Source organism: Elephas maximus, chromosome X, assembly GCF_024166365.1.
Source record: "Elephas maximus indicus isolate mEleMax1 chromosome X, mEleMax1 primary haplotype, whole genome shotgun sequence".
In the NCBI taxonomy this organism is placed as follows: domain Eukaryota; kingdom Metazoa; phylum Chordata; class Mammalia; order Proboscidea; family Elephantidae; genus Elephas; species Elephas maximus.
This window is the reverse complement of record NC_064846.1, coordinates 128,294,436-128,306,624: the sequence shown is the minus strand read 5'-3', so window position 1 is coordinate 128,306,624 and position 12,189 is coordinate 128,294,436.

The window sequence follows — 12,189 nt, the reverse complement described above, 5'->3', positions numbered from 1 at the left end:
ATATGGCACAGACAGCCAGAAGCAGCAGCAGAGAAACAGCAGCAGCAGAATCAGGAGACTGGTGTGAGACACCACAGGAGCTGACCCACGGAAAAAGAAATATGAGTGCCTTCCGGCAGGAGACTTCCTAGCACAGCAGGGTGCCTCCAGGCACTTATCTGTGGAGCTAGGCTTGCCAACCCATGGAGCAAGAGAGCTGGGTGCCTTCCTACTGAGGTTTACTAGCTGAGTAGGGTGCCTTCAGGCACTTATTTGTAGAGCTGAAGCTTTGGAACACCTGCCAAGCAGGGCAGATGCCCCCGGGCCAGCCCAAGAGGCCTAAGGAGCTGAGAGGCCAAGGAAAGAGGAAGGAGAAGCTGAAGAGACAAGGAGCACAGGAAGCACAGCTGTCTCAGTCTCAAAGGGTAGGACCACAACCTCTGGGGTCTCAAAGGGTTCAACCACAGCCTACTGGGTCTCAAAAGTTGGGGCCACGGCCTCCTAGGTTTCAAAGAGTCAGATCTTCACCAGCTCAGTTCCAAAGTGCGGGGCTCCTGTTCTTGAGTGCCAGCAGAATGGGGCCGGATCAGCTACCCAAAGCTGAGGAGGTGGGGCTGCTATATCCAAGGAGCAGAAAAACGGGGCCTGCTGGGGCTGAGGGGGTAAAGTAGCCACTCAGACAGACTAGGAGAATGGGACTGCCCAAATCAGAAGGAGCAGAATTGCCATCTCAGGGGGCCTGGAAGGCTGAGCCCAAGACCAAGGGGCCTCCACCCAGAATCCAGAGTGTGGACAACACCCAGAGTCTGGAGGGTAGGGCTATTGCCTAAATGATCTCAGAGAACAGAGAATTATTTTCAAGCCTTGAGATCTAGTGTAATGTGTTCTGTGGAATTGTTTGGTGCCCGTTATTCCTTCTTTCCGTCCAATTTCTCCCATTTGTAACAGCAATTCTGGCTCTGTTTACACCAGGCTTGTGCCTGTTCCACCATTGTACTTTAGAAACAGATAACTTATTATTCTAGATTTCACTGATGAAGGGGAATTTTGCCTCAGAATGGAATTTGGACTTGGAGTTGATTTAAGACTTTTGGGATGATACGACGGGGTGAATGCGTTTTTCATGTGGAAAGGACATGAATTTTGGGGGGGCTGGGTAGAATGTCATGGATTGAATCGTGTCCCTCAAAAATGTATATCAACTTGGCTAGGCCATGATTCTCAGTATTGTGTGGTTGTCCACCATTTTGTGATCTGATGTGATTATCCTATGTGTTGTAAATCCTAACCTCTATGATGTTGATGAGGCAGGATTAGAGGCAGTTATGTTAATGAGGCAGGACTCAATCCGCAGAATTGGATTGTGTCTTTAGCCAATCTCTTTTGAGATATAAAAGAGAAGTGAGCAGAGAGGAGAGGTACCTCATACCACCAAGAAAGAAGAGCCAAGAGAAGAGTGCATCCTTTCGACCCGGGATCTCTATACAAAAAATCTCCTAGACCCAAGATAAGATTGATGACAAGGACTTTCCCCCAAAGCCAAAAGAGAGAGAAAGGCTTCCCCTGGAGCTGGCACCCTGAATTCAGACTTCTAACCTCCTAGACTGTGAAAGAATAAGTTTCTCTTTGTTAAAGCCATCCACTTGTGGTATTTCTGTTACAGCAGCAGGAGATAACTAAGACAGTTGCTTAAAGTGTGATTTTATAATAACTGGGCTATTTCTTTACATCTTTTCTTCCTATTATCTCTTCACTAGATTACAATCACTTCTTTTCATTTTTAAACATCCATTTGTCTGTGAGACCTCCCTCAGGTAACTATTTTAGGCCATTTCTGACAAATCAAAAAACATAGACCCCTGTTAAATCAGTAACTGAATATGCAGGGAAAAAAACATAGTACTGAAATTCACACTGACCAAGCAGCTTCTTGCCACAGAAAGGGAGAATTACAGAGATGATGTTTTCTGTAGATAAATTACTATTAAAGGCTGTGATTTCAAAATTAACAGTGAACAATGCTGCATCCTGGAAACTGATGAAAACATTTCCTTGTGGGAAAGAAAACTTGCAACAAAAACTTACATGGAATTCAGGAAGGATCTGAACTCAAACACACGTACTGTGTTTTTACCATAGATAATAAAGGTAGAAAAAAAAATAAGCCCATTTCTCTGCCAGTGAGAGTAGATTGAAATGATCATGGTCTCCATCTCAGATATGAAGACCCACTCTGGAAACTTAATCTACAAAAACAGCAAGTCTGGCTCCGTTTACACCAGGCTAAACTACATCCATAGAGTCAGAGGAAAAGTAAAACTGATTGTATGACAAAATTAAGTAGGTATTCTGGTTATTTTGGCTGCATCACAAAGCACTCCAAAACAGTGGCTCAAATCAACATTTATTTTGCTCACAAATCTGCAATTTGTTTTTTGCTTTATTTTATATATATATATATATATATACATATACATATATATAGTCAGGAGGGATCAGTCCCTGGAGAAGGACATCATGCTTGGCAAAGTACAGGGTCAGCGGAAAAGAGGAAGACCCTCAACGATGTGGACTGACATAGCGGCTGCAGCAATGAGCTCAAGCATAACAATGATTGTAAGGATGGTGCAGGACCGGGTAGTGTTTTGTTCTGTTGTGCATAGGGTTGCTATGAGTCAGAACCAACTTGACAGCACCTAACAACAACAACAAATATATATATATATATATATATATATATATATATATATATATATATATATATATATATATATGACAACATTTGCCAATTCTACATTTTCAGGTTTTAATTTAGTGGTGTGAACTGCATTAGTCATGGTGTGTAAACGAGTCGGCAATTTGGACAGGGATCAGCAGGGACAGCTCATCTTTGCACCATTCAATGTCAGCTGACTTGAAGGCTGGTTCCACTTGGCATCAGCTAAGGCAACTAGAAAGCTGAGGCTATAATCATCTAAAGCACTTCACTCACAGGCCTAGCAGTTGATGATGGAAAGATTCAAACAGCTGAGGGCTGCGACAGCTGTAGTTCCTCAAGTATCTCTCTCTTTCTCTATATGGCCTTTCATGTGACCTCTCCAGCATTACAGCCTCCAGGTAGCTGAACTTTACATCATGGCTCAGACATCCCAAAGCAGGTGTCCCAAGAGAGCAAGATCCTGGCAGAAGCTGTATCATCTTTTACGACCTAGCATCAACAGTCATTCAACGTCACTTCCGCCTTCTATTCCTTAGAAGCAGTCGATAGAGGCTGGCCCATATTCAGTGGACAGGGAATTAGACTCCTCCTTAGTGGCTGGAGTGTAGAATTTGTGGGAACATTTTAAACACCACAGTAGGTGACTCTGTCTGCTAAGGAGTAGGTAACAGATATTGCTATATCAAGCTTCTTATAAGGCAAACCCAGACTTCACTCTCTCCTAATGATTCTAACCAATTGCCATTGCTTCAACTCTGACTCATAGTGATCCCATGTGTGTCAGAGTAGACTTGTGCTCCATAGAGTTTTCAGTGGCTGATTTTTTGGAAGTAGATTGCCAGGTCTTTCTTCCAAGGTGCCTCGGGGTGGACTCAAACCTCCAACCTTTTGGTTAGCAGCTGAGCATCTTAACTGTTTGCATCATTCTAGTCAGCTATTAATTCTTTCTGGCATCTTACTAAATGCATCAGGTTTCACGAGTGTGCTGACTAGATGCTTATTTTGGGGTGAATCTGAAATGGAGGAAAAGAGAGAGGAGGTGACTGGGCCTAATTAGTGACTATCACTTCCCAGAGGCTTGGCAGTGAGGAAGCTCTGCAGAGAGCGGGGTTGCCTTATAGTGGGTTTGAATTTCATCAGAACAAGATCCCCAGAGCCCAGGCATAGACGGAAACTGCTGTGGTGATAACTTCAGAGAACTCAGCCTGAGCAAGGAAGTGAAAGAGCTCAGGTTTGTGAAATTGGTGCCAGAGTCACCAAACTTATTCTTTATATTCACTTACATTAATGTCATAACCCGTTAAAAACCCATTGCCATCGAGTCAATTCAGACTCGTAGCGACACTATAGGACAGAGTAGAGCTGTCCCATAGAGTTTCTAAGGAGCACCTGGTGAATTCAAACTACCAACCTCTTGGTTAGCAGCCATAGCGCTTAACCACTATGCCATCAGGGATTCTATTAATGTTGTAGATGTTTTTAAAAATAAGAGCAATTATAATACATGCTTCAGATTTCTAAGTCACTTTCAGCTTTGTAAATTATAGTCACATAAATTATCTCGTTTTCTGCTCTGTTATGATAGAGCTTTTGATTATTTGTTTGCCAGATGGCAACAGAGACATCTACGAAGTGATCATTCATTTATAAGGAGGAAATTGGGACAATCTTGGAAAAGATAACTTCCTATGTCCGGGGAAGCTCAGGCAGCTGCTTGTAGTTGTAACTTTCATTGATCAGGATGAATTACCAGTTTTTCCATGCAGCCCTCTGTTATGAATTGAATTGTGTTCTTCCACCCCCATAATATGTGTTGAAATCCTAACCCCTGTACTTATAAATATGATGAGCCCATTTGGAAATAGAGGTTTTCTTTTGTTATGTTAATGAGGTCATACCAGAGTAGGTGGGTTCTAAACTTAAGCACTTCTGAGTTATATAAAGAACAGAATAGACACAGAGACACACAAAGAAGGAAGACAGATGCCAAGGAACACCGCGGATCACTGGCAGACACCAGGAACTAAGAGAAAAGCTCACAGAAAGAATCTACAAAGCCGAGGCCCTGATTTGGGCATTTAGCCTCCATAACTGTGAGAAAATAAATGTCTTTTTTAAAGCCACCCACTTGTGGTGTTTCTGTTATGGCAGCACTAGGTAGCTAAGACACCCTCCCTGGTACTCTAGAGTTAATTGCTTCTTTCAATTCACTCTCATTGCACAATGATCACATCTGTATTTCACATTTATTCTTTTCTGTGTATCATTATGGTCAGCTCTTTTCATATTAGTCCTCACGCTACTCTCCACCCTCAGCCCACAATTGTAAACACCTGAAAATTTGGAACCACTTTGTTTGTTTTTCATTTCCTACAGCACCTAGCATGGTGTCCTACGCATACACGTTTGTTAAGTGAATGTATTAAGTGTGTAAGTGAATGGTTATGAAAACATATTATATAGAAACTCCAGCACAAAAAATGCAAAGACATACGAGCATCACACTCATAAACACAAAAGATGTCTTTTCTAACTAGAGAAGACTAAGGAAAAATAAAATACAAGTACATAATCTTGTTTATGTATGGTATCAGAAATATTTCAATATCACCATCTACCCATTTTGATAAGCATGTGCTTGGTGTATCTTAGTGGGCCTACGTCAATATTTGCATCATTATCATCAACAGAGAACAGACTTTTAATATTTTATAACAATTTTATGACCATCTCATTTGAAAACTGCATAGCTATTATGAGAAACTCATTATTTTAATAGGGTAGATTTATGGAAGACATTTCTAGTCTCAAATGAAGAAAAGCGCCATCATACTTTCCTTGGAAATGACTTGTCGTATTGCCAAGTCAATTATGATGGTTCTGAGACACCAAACCCAGAAAATCATTCCATCGTCAGGAATGCTTGACTTGTAAGATGTGAAGTGAATGGATGTCTTCTCTTTGAATTATCGTTAAAGATAGACAATCTGTTAGCTTTGGGGGAGAAGAGGCCTCAAACGCCGATGAAATGAGACTAATCTTCACCTCATGGGCAAGGAACTGAACTGACCATGTAAGAAAACAAATCATGAGTGGCCAATGTCACTCACTGCATGATGGTTTGACTTTTTCCAGGTAATAGGGCACTGACTGCATGGTGGTGTAGCCTGGAACAGGGAGCAAAGGGTGGGCTTCCGTGTGCCTGGATCATAGTGATGGCTGTTCTAGCTCAGTGCATGTAGGGCCACATTCCTCCCAACCCCCTCTCCTAGAGCCAGCCCACCTGCTTTCTGATTTCCAGTGTGCAGAAACATTCTTGCTCAACCACCATGCAAACAGAATGATTTTACCTGTTAAAGGGACTAATATTTTTGCTCTATGGTAAGCACCACTGGGAGAAAGGAAGAAGGCCAAGCACATGTCATGCCTTTCCATTTTTGTGGGATGGGCCCTGAAGAGGTAGAAAGGAGAAAATGGGTACAGCACCCTCATTTGGGTGTTTTTGTTCCACATGTAGTTTGTATTGGCCTGAGCCCCTGTATGAGTTTCTTAAAGCTGTCCCAACAAATTACCACAAACTGGTGGCATAAAGCAACAGAACTTTATTCTCTCTCAGTTCTGGAAACCAGAAGTTCAAAATCAAGTTGTCAGCATGCCCATGCTCCTTCCAGAATTTCTAGGGGAGAATCCTTCCTTGCCTGTTCCAGCTTTTGTCGCCCCTGGTGTTCCCTGGCATGTGGCTCTACCACTCCAATCTCTGTCTTCACACGGCCTTCTTCTGTGTATTTTTACTCTGTGTCTGTTTGCCTAAAATCTCTCTTTCCTTCTTTTATAGAGACATTGGTCATTGGATTCAGGGCCCACCCCAAATCCAGGATGAACTCATCTTGAGATCTTTAGCATAATTACATCTGTAAAACCCCTATTTCCAAATAAGGCTGCAGGTACTTGCGGTTAGGACTTGTATATGTCTTTTTGGAGGGTCACTATTCAACCCTGGGGAAACTCTGGTGGCATAGTGGCTAAGAGCTACAGCTGCAAGCCAAAAGGTTGGCAGTTCAAATCCACCAGGCACTCCTTGGAAACTCTATGGGGCAGTTCTACTCTGTCCTATAGGGTCCCTATGAGTCGAAATCGGCTCATCAACAATGGTTTTTTTTTTTTTCTTCAACCCTGGTGGTGTAGTGGTTAAGTGTTGGGCTGCTATCCAAAAAGATCAGCAGTTTGAATCCACCACTTGCTCCTTGGAAACCCTATGGGGCAGTTCTACCCTGTCCTATAGGGTTGCTATGAGTCAGAATCGACTCGATGGCAATGGGTTTGGTTTTGGTTTATTCAACCCACTACAGCCTCCCAAAGGAATAAACAAGGTTAACTCTGGTAATCCTAGAACTACTTCTTTCCCACCCTGATGGTTTGAGGGTCTTCAGGGGCCTTACCCACAGCCCTAAGCTTCTTCTTCTTGCTACATTGTGCTCTCTGTCTTCTCATGGCTTGCACACTGACGTACACCAAGTTAAGCTCCAGTTTTTCTTCCTGGTCCCCATGTTCTTGTCTTTCTAGCTGTGCTTGAGCATCTTCACTTGAAAGGTGAGGAGAGGGCCTATCTCTGCCTTGGGTGTCTTTGTTCAGGGGCAAAAGACAGAGCCCAACACCCACCCATTCCCAGGCTCTTCCTACAGCCCTAGAAGTGGAGGTCTGCCACTCTGCCAGTCCTTGCATTTATGTCAGCCTCTTTCTCCTTGGGAACCTAGATCAAGTCCTTTGGAAAGTCCCATAATGAGACAGCACAAGGGACACCGTTTAGTGCTGGCAGAAAATGACCTCTCCCCACAACATTGCTTGCCTCAGGTTGTGCCCTAACTCTCTCCTTTCAGCATAAACTCTTAATCCATCCATTTCTGTTCAGGACATTAAGAAGTGTTTGGTAGGAGGCGGAGCCAAGACGGCAGAACAGACACACGCTTCTGTCAAGCCCTCTTTAAAACAAAGACCCGAAAAAACAAGTGAAATGAGTATATTTGTGACAAGCTGGGAGCCCTGAGCATCAAAGGCAAGCTTAGACAATGAACTGAGCGGCAGGGGAAGGAAAAGACCGTGCACAAGTGGAGAGGAGTTACTGGACTCGTGGGGAGCCCTCAGGCACCATTCCCAGAGCAGCTGCGGCGGCGGGCTGGTCCTAGCATTCGGCTGCAGTTTCCTAAGGCAGAAGCAGCCAGCGACACAACCCACTCACACCTCCGGAACCTGAGGAGAAGGGCGCCCTCGGCAAAAGCTAAGTACTTGTGTATATTGCACCCCCCCCCCCCGCAAAGCCGCTTGAGGGGCTGAATCCCTAGGCCTGAGATAGACCCTGGTGAGCACCTCAAGGCATCCTCCCGGCCTTGGGGAAGGAAAAAAATTTCCAACTGGGGGGAAAAGATAATTTGCTAGCTCCATTAACTGGGGGAGCTCAGGACAGAAGTGGCTCCTGTCCAGGCATAAAGCGTCCGTGGACCTTGATCACCTTTCCCTTCTGCATGGACCTGTGTGGGCCTATTTCAGGAGAATAGGCCCTTGCTGGCAAACTCCAACCATTTCAGCAGTGCGGTGGAGAGGTGGGTGTTTGACGTTTGACATTGCTTGCCCTATTAAACAAGGTCCTCACCTACCCACAACAACTCGCCCAGCCACCCACGACAGGGGCCCAGGGATAACTGATACCTCCCAGTCCTTACAACCAAAAACTTTGGGTGCCCATGGTCCCTCTGCAGAGCCCACCCACCAGCACGCTCTAGGGAACAGAGACGCATTTTCCTCAGAGACACTTGGGGGTTGGTTCTCAGCCTCCTGCCTTGTTCAGAGCGTGACCCCCTGCTGCAATCAGATACGGGCATATACGCCAATCACCCCTGCCCCTCTAAGACTGTAGGACAGAGCCTGTACCACACAAGTGTTATCAGCTACCTGGACACCTGAGCTGAATTTATACAAGAAAACTGAATGGACTCCTAGACTGATATACCTGATAACAGCTCTAGCCAGCTGGGGACAGGACACCAGAGCTCCAAAGATGAAAATAATCAAGCTAGCTCACTCAAGCAACCCATAGGGGTATACCGAAACAAAACAAAGCAAACAGCTATGACACAGTAAGCAAGCATAAACTAATACAATAACTTAAAGATGGCTCAGAGACAACAGTCAATATCAAGTCACATAAAGAAACAGGCCACGATCACCCCAACAGGCTCGCAAAACAAAGAATCCAGGGATCTTTTAGATGAAAGTGCATTCCTCGAATTACCAGATGCAGAATACAAAAGTTTAATATACAGAACCCTTCAAGACATCAGGAAGGAAATGAGGCAATATGCAGAACAAGCCAAGGAACACACAGATAAAGCAACTGAAGAACTCAGAAAGATTATTCAGGAACATAATGCAAAGTTTAATAAGCTGGAAAAATCCATAGACAGACAGCAATCAGAAATTCAGAAGATTAACAATAAAATTACACAATTAGATAACTAAATAGAAAGTCAGAGGAGCAGAATTGAGCAAGTAGAAGCTACAATTTCGGAACTCGAAGATAAATCACTTGGCACTAATATATTTGAAGAAAAATAAGATAAAAGAATTTAAAAAATGAAGAAACCTTAAGAATCATGGGGGACTCTATCAAGAGAAATAACCTACGAGTGACTGGAGTACCAGAACAGGGAGGGATAACAGAAAATACAGAGAAAATTGTTGAAGATTTGTTGGCAGAAAACTTCCCTGATATTGGGAAAGATGAGAAGATATCTATCCAAGATGCTCATCAAACTCCACATAAAGTAGATCTTAAAAGAAAGTCACCAAGACACATTATAATCAAGCTTGCCAAAACCAAAGGTAAGGAGACAATTATAAGAGCAGCAAGTGATAAAAGAAAAGTTATCTACAAGGGACAGCCAATGAGAATAAGCTCGGACTACTTGGCAGAAACCCTGCAGGCAAGAAGGCAATGGGATGACATATTTAAAAAATGGAAGGAAAAAATTGCCTGCCAAGAATCATATATCCATCAACACTGTCTCTTAAATATGAAGGAGAAATTAAGACATTTCCACATAAACACAAGTTGAGGGAATTTGTAAAAACCAAACCAAAACTACAAGAAATACTCAAGGGAGTTCTTCGGTTAGAAAATCAATAATATCAGGTATCGACTGAAGACTAGAACACTGGGCAGAGCAACCAGAAGTCAACCCAGACACGGAAATCCAAAAAAAGCAAAGCAAGATTAAAAAAAAAAAAAAGCCCAACACAGGGTAACGGCGATGTCATTATGTAAAAGAAGACAATATTAAAATAATAAAGAGGGACTAAGAAATGTAATCATACCCCTTCCATATGGAGAGGAAGATATGGCGATACAAAGAAATGAAACTTAGTTTTAAATTAGAAAAATAAGGGTAAGTAATAAGGTAACCACAAAGGAGGCAAACTATTCTACTTCAAAATAAAATACAAGGGAAAAATACAGACTCAGCAGAAACAAAATCAACAATAAATATGAGGAAAGGACAATATATAAAGAAAATCTACTCAGCACATAAAATCAAGTGGGAAAAAGAAGCTGTCAACACACAAAAAAAGACATCAAAATGATAGCACTAAATTCATACCTATCCATAATTACCCTGAAAGTAAATGGACTAAATGCATCAATAAAGAGACAGAGTTGCAGAATGGATCGAAAAACAAGATCCGTCTATATGCTGCCTACAAGAGACAAACCTTAGACTTACAGCCACAAAGAAACTAAACCTCACAGGATGGAAAAAAATATATCAAGCAAAGAAAAATCACAAAAGACCAGGAGCGGCAATATTAATTTCTGACAAAATAGACTTTAAAGTTAAATCCATCATAAAGGATAAGGAAGGACACTATATAATGATTAAAGGGACAATACACCAAAAACACATAACCATATTAAATATTTATGCACCCAGTGACAGGGCTGCAGGATACATAAAACAAACTCTCTCAGCATTGAAAAGTGAGATAGACAGCTCCACAATAATAGTAGGAGGCTTCAACACACCGCTTTCGGGGAAGGACAGGACATCTAGAAAGAAGCTCAATAAAGACACGGAAGATCTAAATGCCACAATCAACCAACTTCACCTGGTACACATACACAGAACACTCCACCCAACAGCAACCAACTATACTTTCTTTTCTAGTGCACATGGAACATTCTCTAGAATAGACCACATACTAGGTCATAAAGCAAGCCTTACCAGAATCCAAAACACTGAAATATTACAAAGCATCTTCTCTGACCAGAAGGCCAGAAAAGTGGAAATCAATAACAGGAAAAGCAGGGAAAAGAAATCAAACACTTGGAAACTGAACAATACCCTGCTCAAAAAAGACTGAACTATAGAAGACATTAAGGATGGAATAAAGAAATTCATAAAATCCAATGAGAATGAAAACACTTCCTTTGGGACACAGCAAAAGTGGTGCTCCGAAGCCAATTTGTATCAATAAATGCACACATACAAAAAGAAGGGCCAAAATCAAAGAACTATCCCTACAACTTGAACAAATAGAAAGAGAGCAACAAAAGAAACCCACAGGCACCAGAAGAAAACAAATAATAGAAATTAGAGCTGAACTAGTGAAATACAAAACAGAAAAACAATTGAAAGAATTAACAAGACCAAAAGCTGGTTTTTTGAAAAACTCAACAAAATTGATAAACCATTGGCCAAACTGACAAAAGAAAAACAAGAGAGGAAGCAAATAACCTGAATAAGAAATGAGATGGGTGATATTACAACAGACCAAACTGAACTTAAAAGAATCATATCAGATTACCATGAAAAACTGTACTCAAACAAATTTGAAAACCTAGAAGAAATGGATGAATTCCTAGAAACACACTACCTACCTAAACTAACACAAACAGAGGTAGGACAACTAAATAGACCCATAACAAAAGGAGAGATTGAAAAGGTAATAAAAAAAAACTCACAACAACAAAAAAAAGCCCTGGTCCGGACAGCTTCACTGCAGAGTTCTACCAAACATTCAGAGAAGAGTTAACACCACTACTAGTAAAGGTATTTCAGAGCATAGAAAAGGATGGAATACTACCAAATTCATTCTATGAAGCCACCATATCCCTGATACCAAAACCAGGTAAAGATACCACACACACAAAAAAAAAGACACCACAAGAAAAGAAAATTATAGACCTATACTGGGTTTGGTTTTTGGTATCCTTCATGAATGTAGATGCAAAAATCCTCAACAAAATTCTAGCCAATAGAATTTAACAATATATCAAAAAAATAATTCACCATGACCAAGTGGGATTCATACCAGGTGTGCAGGGATGGTTCAACATTAGAAAAACAATTAATGTAATCCACCACATTTTCCACATAAATAAAACAAAAGACAAGAATCACATGATTTTATCAATTGATGCAGAAAAGGCATTTGACAAA